Source organism: Vulpes vulpes, chromosome 13 (genome assembly GCF_048418805.1).
Source record: "Vulpes vulpes isolate BD-2025 chromosome 13, VulVul3, whole genome shotgun sequence".
Classification (NCBI taxonomy): domain Eukaryota; kingdom Metazoa; phylum Chordata; class Mammalia; order Carnivora; family Canidae; genus Vulpes; species Vulpes vulpes.
The window spans coordinates 22,624,781-22,638,278 of record NC_132792.1 but is presented as its reverse complement, the minus strand read 5'-3'; the positions used below and the strand labels follow the sequence as shown (position 1 = coordinate 22,638,278).

The 13,498-nt window shown below is 35.2% G+C and overlaps 1 pseudogene; it reads left to right on the top strand.

Annotated features, from left to right (window-relative positions):
- Nucleotides 1-6,395: 6,395 nt before the first annotated feature.
- LOC112916011 (elongation factor 1-alpha 1 pseudogene) lies at nucleotides 6,396-7,818 on the top strand (annotated as a pseudogene).
- The last annotated feature ends 5,680 nt before the right edge of the window (nucleotides 7,819-13,498 follow it).

Sequence of the window (13,498 nt, the reverse complement as noted above, 5' to 3'; positions counted from 1 at the left end):
TTTATAAGGACATTGCCACTGGTTATAGCATCCACCCAGAATAATTTTAAATCAATATTCTTCACTTAAATACATCATTTACAAAGATCCTGCAATGTCACATTCATTGATTTCACAGGGTGGGACATGAATTTTGTTTTCTGGCCATTATTTAACTGGCTAGTCAGAAATTGGTGATGATTCTTGGGGGGATAATGTAAACTGATTTAAAATGAATAACTGATCAATGTAGAAAAGTAATGTAACATATAAATATGTGGAAAGGCAACTGAGACCAGGTCAGAGAAGACTGAATATAAAACCAGGAATATCAGAAGTTATCTGGTAGACAATGAAGAAGTATTGAGATACATTTTGGAAAGAGATCATATGCTTAGAGTTTCACTTTTAAGAAAACTATCAGGTATGAGGAGGAAAGGTTAATGAGACGTAAGAATGAAGACTGAATGCTCCAGCCAGTCAGCCCTAAGAAAGAAGAAAATCCTGTCATTTGCAAGAACATGGAAAGAACTTGAAGGCATTATGCTGAGTGAGACAAATCAGATGGACAAATACTGCATGCTCTCTCTTATGTGTGGCATCTAAAAAAGCCAAACCCATGGAAATAGAATCAAGTTGTACATATCAGGGGCTGAGGGGTGGGGCAATTGGAGAACTTTTGATCAAAGGATTCAAACTTGCAGTCATAAGGTGAAGGAGTTCTAGAGATCTAATGCACAGCATAATGATTGTAATCAACAATACTATATTATATATTTCAAAGTTGCTATGAGACTAAATCTTAAATGTTCTTACCATGAAAAAGAAATGATAATTATATGACTTGATACAGAAGCTAGCTAATGCTAGGTAGTAATCATATTGCAATTTATAAATATATTCAAATTGATATGCTCTAATTTTAATCTTACACAATGTTACATGTCAATTATATCTCAATTTTTTATCTCAACAGAAATTTAAACAAGTAGGAGTAATATTGGAGCTGGCCTTTTCATAGCCATGATATTTCAGCCCATGGATGACTTTCACTAATGACAGTTGAGAGGGAGAAGGGATCTCTTGCCTTCTGTGACACCTTCAACTTCACAGTCCTTTTCTTCAACATCTCTCTAAAGAAACGCCCTCTGGGCAGCACCCACAGTTACCTCTGCTTTCGATAACACCACTACACAGTATAAAAGCAATGAGAACTACACATATCTTTTTAAATTTCCCAACAGCCACATAAGAAATGGAATACACAAAATTAATTTTAATAGTATTTTAAACCAGTATACCTAAAATAGCATTGCAATATGTAATCAATATAAAAAATTATGAATAAAATCTTGCTACAGATTGAACATTTGTGTTCTCCAAAAATTTATATACTGAAACCTATGTAATGATATTTGGAGGTAGGACCTTTGGGACGTGATTGAGTCATAAAGATGAAGCACTCATGAATAGAATTAGGGCCTCTATAACGGAGACCCTAAAACTTTCCCTCACCCCTGCTGCAGTGTGAGGACAGAGCAAGAAGACAGTCTATGAACAGGATTGAGGCTCTCACCAAACACTCTATCAGTGCCTTATCTTCAATTTCCCAGCCTCCAGAATTGTGAGAAAGTAATTTCTGTTGTTTAGAAGTCACCCAAGTCTATAGTATTCTAACAGCCCAACAGACAAGGGCAGACTCTTTACTTTGTTTTCAAAGCTTTGAATTTGGTGTGTATTTCATACTTACACCACATTTCAATTCAGATTAGCCATAGTTCAAGTGTAAAGTGGACATAAGGAGTTAATAGCTATCCTGTTGATCATCACAGTTCTGTAAAGTGTCCTCATCTATGTGTTTGTCTCAATAAGATCATTTGAAATCTGGCAGTCACATCTCCTCATAGAATTAGAGGGTATAGCGTAACAAATAACTTGGTTTTTATGCATGCCAGTATTTCTTTCCTCTGTATATTTTCTTCTCTTTCTCTTTTCTTTCTTTTTTAAGCAGAGAATTGCATCCATCTTGCTTTAGGACTGTTCTTCCTTATTTATGTGTCTGCACCCCTCCATGTAGTATTTTCCATAGTAGTCCCCATGCTCCACCCACAAATGACAACTTGTTTGAGCATGCCTATTTAATGTTGCAGTACAGCAATAATTACGATTTATTTTGTTCACATCATGCTCCAAAAATGCTGAAGAGTTGGCATTAACACTTACATTCTCCAGAGATTCCCAAAGGCAACTGTACTTTGCAATTGGTTGTGCAGTGCAGGTGTTAGAAATAAAAGTGGCCCTGAAAGCAAGAACTGTTGGGCACCACTGTTACTTTGTATCCTTCTTCTGGCTTGAAATGTGCCACTTTGATGGAACTACTATGTTTTAGCCTGAAAAATCTCCCTCTGGGCACATTTAATTGATGAAAAGGCTAAGGCAAGAGTAAAGATTAATTAGCTCATCTGAGGTCACTTAATAATAGAGCGGCAGAGACAATAGAAATATGTACCCAGAAACATGAATTTGTAGGAATTTACACAAAGTACTTGGCAACTTTTCTTTGATGAGAACCATAACTACAGTATGAAGAACAGTAACTTCTGGATACCAACCACTCTAAATGAATTTAGATTCAGTCACATTAATGTCATGTAAATGTGTTTGTATTAATTTCATATTTGTTGTCAATCTTTCTTGCATGAAAACTAATCTGTCCCTTATATTGAGCTACCTAAGGGTTACTATTTGTTATGCAATCTGATAAAAACAGGTCTGTTGCTTAATTTCCCTAAAGGGGCTTACATTTCTACTTCACACAAAATATTTATCTTCAAATCTTTATAAGAAGTTACATCAGGGATGCCTGGGTGGCTCAGAAGTTGAGCATCTGTCTTGGGCTCAGGGAATGATCCCTGGTTCAGGGATTGAGTCTCTCATTGTGCTCCCTGTGAGGAGCCTACTTCTCCCTCTGTCTATGTCTCTTATGAATTAATAAATACAATTTTTTAAAAAAGAATTACATCAAAGAGTTCATAAAGATTTATCCATTAGTTATCAGTTACATACAGATTTTTAAAATTGCATATTTGAAGCCAGAAAGATGGCAGTTTTATCATATAAATGTGATGATAGAGCAGATGATGTATATTACAAATGCGTATTGCATGAGAAAAAATAAACTTAGTTCCCAAATTATAATACTAAAATTCCTAAAGTTTGAAGTGTGAGGGATGGAAGAAAGTAACTGAGCTAGTGATGATGGTGACACAGTACATGAAAATATAAGTTGTATCAGCACAGTCTTGATTTATTGATTTGTTTATTTATATTCCAAGATGGCCTTAATGTTCTCCTCAGCTTGACTAAATTCTGGACAGATTTCTTCCTGATTATAGGCCTCACCTTCTCTTTTCTTAGAACATTTGCTTTAGAAAGCTTGCAATCATAAATTCTTTCTCTTTCTTTTTGAGATATAAATAGTTATATATCATTTTTATATATAATATTATATATACAGTTTTAAATATATATAGTTTTGTCACCAGTTAGACCCCAAAAGCCTGACCTCTACTGCCCACCTGCTTATAGTCACTGACCTTTGTTCCATATTTTTTAAAAGATTTTATTTATTTATTCATGAGAGACACAGAGAGAGAGAGAGAGAGAGAGAAAGAGGCAGAGACACAGGCAAAGGGAGAAGCAGGCTCCATGCAGGGAGCCCAAAGTGGGACTCAATCCTGGGACTCCAGGACCACATACTGGGCTGAAGGCAGCACTAAACTGTTGAGCCACCTGGGCTGCCCTGTCCCACATTTTTCCTTAAGCTCTTCTTTTCAGCTTATCTCTTAATTCAGACAAGTGGGAACAGAAACCACCCCTTAGTGGTAGCAACTGCCCTAACAAGACCCTCCACTGGCCCAGACCACCTATACCACTTTGAGGATTCCCCTAATTCACGACCTTGCAGATGGACCCTGAAGTGACCTCTAGAATGACTGACAACTACCTTTACCTCATTATAATACTAAAATTTTTGCCAAGGAGGAGTACAAGCCTCATCTACAAAACATGCAATGTATGAACAGGCATGTTTTCTTAAGGTGTGTGTGTATGTGTAGCCTTATGCCCACCTACATACACAATGACAAGGCTTCCCTATCTAAATATTCATCCTAATTCTAAATAAAAGGAACCCATTTACCTTTGCTCAGGGAGTCATGGCTTTGGAAGTTATTTCCAGTGATATTCTTATTTGCTGCAAATAAAGTTTACTTTGTGTGACAACTCACCTAGTGTATCTGTGACTCACCAAGGCGTGAAGTCACATTGGTTCAGTTACAATTGTAGGTGTATATAATTGTTGAAATGCATATGATCTTAAGTTTATATCTAATTTAAGTAATATATAGTTTAATTATGTGTACTTTAGAAATGCATTCAAAAGCAATAATCATAGATTTATGAGTAAGGATACTTAAAAAAAGTATTATTTAGAATAATAAAATATTTATAGTAATTAAAAGTTTCAATAATAAGGATTCACAATATGGAATATTGTAAAACCTTAAATTCATGACTTGAGACTCACTGCTTTTAATGTGCAAATGCTCATGTTGTATTTGTTTGTTGTATTTGTATTTGAGACTATAGTACATATATCATTATCCCATTTTTAATTTGACTGCATTTATATAGAATATAATTTTGAATAAGTTTGTATATAGTGAGATCCAAACTTTTAAATAGTAATTGGTGGACTTGAGCAACTTTACTTTTCTTCTTACAAAAATATTGTATCGCTTAACTTGTCTGAAATTAACAAATATGATAGAAGCAAAAACTTCTTATGATATTTTCCTTAAGTTAATAAAAAATATTCAAACCTCCTTGTGTGAATTTATGATTTTTTTATAAACCCAGGTCAACATTCACTGAGTAGAAGATGGTGGGAAAATTGACTTGTGCATGTTTCATTATTCACACAGCTGTCTTAATTACTAGTAAATTTGAAACAGTGAAGTTTTTTTTTTGTCATACACCCTTCAGCTATTTCTTAACTTCTTTATCTTTTATGCCTTAATGATCAACTGAAATTAAAAGAAAGTAGTTTTCATTTAATACAAAAGTTAATTGTTCAGCACATTCTGACTGTTAGTCTGTTTTAGGTCTGCAAATTCTTTGCCTGAAGCAATACAATTGCAGTTACTCAAAATACATATCACTCAGAGGATGTATATATTTTAAGACTCACTTTGCACAGGCTGGCCACAGAGTTACCTTCTGTTACCAGTATGTAATGAGATCATTGAGCTAAGTATTATTTTTAGCAAAGTTAGTCTTCTATAGCCTGTAGCAAAGAAGATAGGGAAAAAAATGACAAAAACACTAGCCTTTCATTCTGTGACATGTGTTACTATCAGGCACTGTACTATATAGACTATACCACCTGGAGAGCACAGGAAGAAATGGGGAGAGAGTAAATTATTTTCCTTGTGCATGTTCTGGGAATGTATTTCTTAAGGTGGTGGGGTGGGGGGTGAGGGAAAAAGATACTCCATCAATAGTATTGTATCCAGTATACAGAACAATTGCCAGGCCATCCTTTCAGAATTAAAGTATCAAAGTTCAGAGGATTGAGGGGTGGGGGGTGGGGGATAAAAATCAATTTGAGACATTTTTCTTCTCTATTTATCTGAGCCAAACTGCATTCCTTTCATAGATTCAGAGTAGCTCTGATTAATACTTCTGATTTTTCTATTCTTCTGATCTCAAATTTTTTTTTTTTTTTTTTGGTGTGGCCTACCAATCCTGAAGATTTTTCAACATTTTTAAGTGCAAAATTTAATTTTAACAGAGAATATGTCCATGCTAGATCACTAATCTTTTCTTTTAATAGCCTATTTCCTAAAAGCTCTTCTTATGATGATTTATCTATTTATTTGAGAGAGAGAGAGAGAGAGAGAGAGAGAGAATGAGAGAGTGCCTGTGTGAATAGAGGGAGAGGCAGAGGGAGAGAATCTTCAAGCCAACTCCTGGCTGAGTGTGGGGCTTGACGCAGGTCTCCATCCCATCACCTGTGAGATCATGACCTGAGCCAAAACCAAGAGTTGGATGCTTAACTGACTGAGCCACCCCGACACCCCTAAAAGCTCTTCTTAGGATTTCTTCTGGTCTTCAACCAATCTCTGTGAAAGATATTAAAAATAAAGTGACATACATAAATAAACATGCTTTTCTTTTTAGGGAAAGAAAAATCTGGTTTAAATTTCATAAATGTGAACAGAATGTAATTGTTATATATGCATGTTTCACAGGGATCTATTTAAATTTTTTAAAATAATAAAATGAGTTTTTTCACAACAGGTTTGTTGCTAAAACCCAGGTATCATGAAAACCACCACTAAACATTAACCAAAATGGGAAAAGAAAAGACTCATATCAACAGTTTTGTCATCGACACATAGATTCAGGCAAGTCTATCACTACTGATCATCTGATCTACAAATGAGGAGGGATCAACATAGGAACTATCAACAAATTTGAGAAGGAGGCTGCTCAGATGAGCAAGGGCTCCTTCAAGGATGCCTGGGTCTTGGATAAACTGAAAGCTGAATGTGAATGTGGTGTCACCACTGATATCTCCCTGTGGAAATTTGAAGCCAGCAAGTATTATGTGACCCATGGACACAGAGACTGATGCCCCAGGACACAGAGACTTTATCAAAAATATGATTACAGGCACATCTCAGGCTGGCCGTGTTGTCCTGATTGTTACTTGCTGGTGTTGATGAATTTGAAGCAGGTATTTTCAAGAATAGGCAGACCAATGAGCATGTCTGCCTGTCTTGCACTCTGGGTATGAAACAACTGATTGTCAGTGTTAACAGAATGGATTCCACCGAGCCACTCTACAGACACAAGAGATATGAGGAAATTGTTAAGGAAGAGTCAGCACCTACATTAAAAAAAAATTGGCTACAACTCTATCACAGTAGCATTTGTGCCAATTTCTGATTGGAATGGTGACAACATAGTGGAGCCAAGTGCAAACATGACTTGGTTCAAGGTAACTACTTAGAAAGATGGCAGTGCCAGTGGAGCCACACTGCTTGAAGGTCTGGATTGCATTATGCCACTACTGCATGCAACTGACAAGCCCTTGTGTTTGCCCCTCCATGGCATCTACAAAATTTGTGGTACTGGTACTGTTCCTATGGGCCCAGTAAAGACTAGGGTTCTCAAACTTGGCATGATGGTTACCTTTGTTCCAGTCAATGTTACAACTGAAGAAAAATCTCTCAAAATGCACCATGAAGCTATGAATGAAGTTCTTCCTGTAGGCGATTTGAGCTTCAATGTCAAGAACATAGCTGTCAAAGATATTTGTCATGACAATGTGGCTGGTGACAGCAAAAATGACCCAACAATGGAAGTAGCTGGCTTGATGGCTAGCTCAGGTGATTATCCTGAACCATCCAAATCAGTGCTGAATATGCACCTGTGCTTGACTGTCACACAGCTCACATTGCTTGCAAGTTTGCTGAGTTGAAGGAAAAGATTGATTGTCATTCTGGGAAAAGGCTGGAAGATGGCCCTAAGTCCTTAAAATCTGGTGATGCTGCTGGCATTGTTGATACAGGTCCTGGCAAGCCTATGTGTGTTGAGAGCTTCTCTCCTCTGGGCCATTTTGCTGTTCATGACATGAGACAGGCATTTGCTGTGATTGTCATCAGAGCAATAGACAAAAAGGCAGATGGAGCTGGCAAGGTCACTAAGTCTGCTCAGAAAGCTCAAGGGCTAAATAAATATTATCCCCAATTCCTGCCATCCCAGTCTTAGTCAGTGTTGAGAGAGTGGTCTCAGGACTGTTTGTGTCAACTGGCCTTTTAAATTTAAGAATAAAAGACTGATTAACTATAATGATGCATCACAAAACCTCAGAAGGAAAGGAGGAGGTTTTGTGGACGGTTGTTTTTTGTGGGTGTGTGTGGTAGTTTTGAGTTATTAGTTTTTTAAATCAGTACTTTTTCATAGAAACAATTTGACAAAAATATGTTACAGAATTTTGAGACCCATTAAAACAAAAGATTAATGAGAAAAAATGAAATTTTTTTTTTGTTAAATGCTGTTTTAGGTAATAACAGCTTAATACCTCATGCTAGTTAGTATCTTGTTTGCTTCCTATATTTTTTCTAGAACATTTAATGCTCTCAGGTTCCCCCACATAGATACATAGCAAATGGAGCTTTCATGACTTGTTCCTAACACTCTTTTGTCGCTAAATAGGCTGTCTAGTCAGAACTCCTAAATAAAATATCACCATGGTTCAGAAGCAGAAGCTCAGAGGAATTTCCAGGGAAGATTCCTTTCACATGTGCTTCTCCAACCGAATTTCACGCCCAACTCAGTTCTTACCTCCTCTTTAGGTTTGCTGCAAGATAACAACTTTGTTTTGGAAACCAAAGATGTAGGTATTAGAAGCCAACTCCTATCAGAGTCAGGAGGCAGCCTTGCTAGGACTCAAGTCACAACATTTCTTCTGAGCTATAAGAAATTCATTCAGTGTGAGTTTCAACTCAACACAAGTGAAGAAAAGAGAGTGTGATATTATTTGGCTAACATACAACACTTACTCCAAGACGGTTTAGGTAGTCACATTAAATATATTAAAACTGTAAAGGTCATGATTTCACCAAATGTGCTTTGGAGAATCTGATGTGTATGCTCTAGGCACCACTCTAGGTGATATGTGAACAGATCTGTATGGTCCTTATGTTCATGAAGCTCATGGGTTGCTGGGGATTACAGGCATCAAATGATAACACAGCGGGATAAGCTGTTCATGGAAGAAAAATTCCTAAGCTAAATTTTGAGTTGTCAGGAAAGGCTGCCAGTATGAAGTACACAGGCTGAATGACCTTCATGTTGAATGGAGCAGGTCAGCTGAATTATGGTCCAATGAACAATACAAAGCAGCATGGCAGTATCTCAGGATATGAGAGGAAGTAAACTGAAGTAATTTTGTCCAACAATGGCTGGAGAGCAACAGAAGACAAAGACTGGAGAGATAAGTGAGACATGATTATGAAGCTCCTCACAAACCATGTGAAAAAAGAGCTTGTACTTTTTTTGGACAATAGGAGCTAATGAGAAGCAGGTGAAGGATAGGTTAAGATTTACAATTTAGGAGACCACTTTAGTGAGAATAGGACCGGAGAGCTAAAGAGGACCGGAGAAGGAAAATAGGTAAGGAATGAAAGAGATTCTCTCTATATAAAAAAGAAAAGAAAAGAAAAGTAAAGAAATATACTATCTCAATTTAAACTAATATGTACCACGACTAGCTAGAATATGCCAGTTGCTCTTCCATCACAGATGTACTTAGCTCCTGGTAATAATCTTTTATGTGCTGCCTTTGAAATTCAAAAGTGCTTCTAAAACATATGCAATATAACTTATTGCAAACATCTCTAAATTAGGTTTTATTATCCTTCTTTTATAGGTAAGATAAATGAATCTCCATAAGGTTACACAGTCTGACTAGCATAACATAGGCCGTGTGTGAATTAAGCCAGGACTAAACTAAATATTTCACTCAAGTCCAGTGATTTTCTTTTTCTGTCTCATAAAGTTTTACTTTTTACCAATGAATCCAGTTGCAAGGTGGATGGCCGACTTTAGGAATGTCACTTATAGAAATGAAATCACAAGTCCCAAAGGTATCAAACTAAAAACTTTGGCAAGATAGTTATTAAATCAAATCAAATTTATGTAATCAATGAAAGGTGTATTTGTCAATTTAACTTGCTTTATATAATATGTACTTTTTTAATTATATATGTACACACACATACCAGGACTCATTGCTGGTTAACAATAAGTCTTTCACAAAGATACACATATACACGTACACACACACACACGAACACATGTATATCAACATTCAATATATGTCAGTTTTAATACTGGTTAACAATAATAATTCTCATTTATTTAGAACGTACATAGACTCTATGTGCAATTTACCAAGATTTATTAGCTTGTTTCAATTTACCAGTAGTTAAACGGCAGAGCTAGAATTCAAGCCCTATACTTCTGGATCTACATAGTTCTTTTTACATCATAAATAATGCCATTATAATATTGGGAGAAAAAAATAAAAGAAAAATTCAGATTTTGTTTGGAAAATTTTAGATGTTTAATTTTGTTTTGTAAAATGCTCCAATAGATGAAAGTTTGCTGGCTTCACACTGCATTAGGAGACTTGTATTAGTTCACACTCTAAAAACTAAACAATTCCTTTTGCTCTTCTTTTAGAGATTGCAAAATAAAAAAAAATGTTTTTTGCTTCATAAATATTAAAGTATCAGAATAAATGCAAGCATTTATATGCAACTCAACCGGATCAACTAGCATATGGTCATTGTATATTTTGAACATTGCATTAGAAGATTGATCACCAACTGTCACCCACATGAACTGATTTGATGATCAAGATGGTCATATGTAAAATGCTTGGTTATAAAATTTAGAAAACGGAAGTGTTTTAGCAATGAGTAAATCAGACATATTGTTTCATAGATCACACAGATAAGTATTAATTCTAGTAAGCTATCTCATTATTCTAAGAGCAAATACATCTAATTCTTTTTTTTTTTAAGATTTTATTTATTTATTCCTGAGAGACACAGAGAGAGAGGCAGAGACAGGCAGAGTGAGGAGAAGCAGGCTCCATATAGTGAGCCGGATGTGGGACTCCATCCCTGTACTCCAGAATCAGGCCCTGAGCCGAAGGCAGATGCTCAACCACTGAGCCACCCAGGCATTCCCCATCCTCTTATTTCTTTATCCTGTATTGTGATGCTTGTATGCTCTCTCTTGCTCTCTCTCTTCTCTCTCTATTGACCTATCTACCTATCTATATGTTACTTAGAATATGGATCAGAGCCAATAAAGAAAATTCACTTCATTTGAATAATAAAGGGACTTTATTGGCTCACAAGCTGAAAAGTCTAGAGCAGAGTACTCTGCCTAATTCACAGATTGATATCTTTAAGGGTGCATATCCATTTGTTTGTAATTCTTTCAATTCTGTCTTCCTTGTCATGTTGCTTTATCCTCAGCTTGTTTTTCCTCAGGGTTGTCAGATGGCTATCTATTTGGGCTACATGCATGCATTTATTTATGTATTTACATTTAAAATGAGAGCATCATATCAAGTTTATAATTATTTAAGAGAAGATATGGGCTTCCCTCCAATTGAACTAACTTAGGTCTCCCAAACCGATCACTAAGGCCAGAGGAACACCATGTGTTGGTTTATCTTAGTTTTAAACCTGGCCAATTCTAGAATAATCACCCTGATAAATACCAAAAGCAACAGCAATAATAGAATTACTATGATTAGCTTAAGCCAACCAAGAGTATCCCATGGAATTTAGGATGGGATGACATCTCAATAGCTTTCTGAAACATAGTATGACTTAGTTCTCCAAAGTAAAACCTAGGAGTTGTTGTAATAAGAAAGTGTGGGATATGGATATGTATCAACAAATGTCCATCATTAATTGTAAATCCATTCATTTATTCACTCAATCATCATTCCAATTCTATGTATCTGTTAATAATCTATCTTTTCCTCTATCTACGTATGTAGCATGCTTTACATGTATGTAGTTATATGCACAGAAAAAAAGGAGTATTTAGAAGATGCTAAGCAAAACTAAAGGCTCAAAACAAGCTCACTAACTACTTAGTACTAAATCTTAATTCAAATGAAGAAATGAAATTTGAAATAAGCATGACTTAAATATGCTTGAATTTATTTATTCACATATTTACTACTTATTTTTCCTTAATACATGAGAAATAAAAATTAAAACATTCCATTATGTTTAATAAGTTACTCTTGGAATACTAGAATGATGATATTTATATTATAAGCTCTATTAACTTTTACCATTACATGAACTAACATAGAAGTGCAGGAATTATGGGCATATACTGAGGTATTCATATTTATATTAAATATTCTTACTGGAGAAAAAAGCTGTCAATAGAGGATCACTACTGAAACATAAAGGAGACGCCAAGTCAGTTTTCCAATTCTTATATTTTTGAGGATTCTTTAAAGTCTTAAAAATAATATATATGATTTACAATTATATAATTATTTTCATGATATGAAATTTTACATGTGGAGGATAAGAAGAAACTTAGTGTCATGCTCTAACATTTAAGGAGGTTAAAGATTGAAGTAAAGCCACTTAATTATCAATAAATTTGATGATTTGGCTAGTAGGCTAAAAAAATAGAAAAAAATTACTTAGTTGTTGAGAGAAGAACCAAATAAATACATGGATATTTCAGATTGGAGGAGATTCACATATATCTTGTTTTCACAATATATTAGATGAAAGAAAAGTTTAGTTTTGAAGGATGCACAGTTTGAGAGAGCTTGGTTTGTTTGTTATTTAAGTGGAGAAGTGTGTGTATGTTTGTAGATCAAAGAATAGAAAGGATAACATTAAAGATAGAAAATAAAGTGATTGATGACAGGACGTAGTAGAGGAAGAATTGTTTCGTCAATTGACCTGGTGGAGAAGTAAGCTTTCAAAGCAAAAAGATGTGTCTTTGAAACAGGAGTTGAAAGAGAAAGCTTGGACATAGTAAGCAATTTCAGGTTCAGAAATGAAGAGGGAAAAAATGAAGAAATTCATTGAAATAGCCACAGAATTTCAGAAAGTAAAATGCAAAATTTCCTGCTAATTGTCATAATACTAGAGACTGAAAGTTCCATACAGAGAAGTATTAGAAAGAGTGTTTTGGGTAATAAGGGATCAATTAACGATAAAACTGATAACCATCAGACCCAAATTAAAGGAGGAGTCAATAGGACAGGAGGTTGTTGATAAACTGAAGCAGTTGGAAAAGATGCAAATAGCTTATGGAGGCACTCACAGGAGTAATTTTCTTGTAAAGAGAACAAGAGAAGAGAGAAAAAAAAAAGTAAAGGAAAAATAAAAGATAAAAGAATACATTACACCTCAAAGGGAGTTAAGCCTCTTATAAATTACATAATGAAAACATCATAATTTTCCCATTTGAATCAAATATCTATTTTCAGATATTTATATGTTCTGATAGCCCAAATAATCAATAAATTATTGACTTGTGCAAGTTTTTCTTTTCTATTAAATGGATTCAATGCCATGAGAATAATACAGCTATTTCTACTCCTAACCTGTTTTTCTTCCTTCCTCCAACCTTCCTCCCTTCTTTTTTCCATCTTTCCATGCACAAATATTTTGAGTGCCAAATATATGGCAATTATCAAAGTACATAGTACAGATTTATAATCATCTCCAGGCTAATAGGAAAGAAACAGACACAGATGTTTTGATTACAGACTCAGGGGGTATGATAGTGGTAAGCAGACGGTGTTTTGGTAGAGCATTAAATCTTGAAGGATGATATGACAGACTGTAATATTGTTTACAAATGGCCTTTGTCTCCTCAA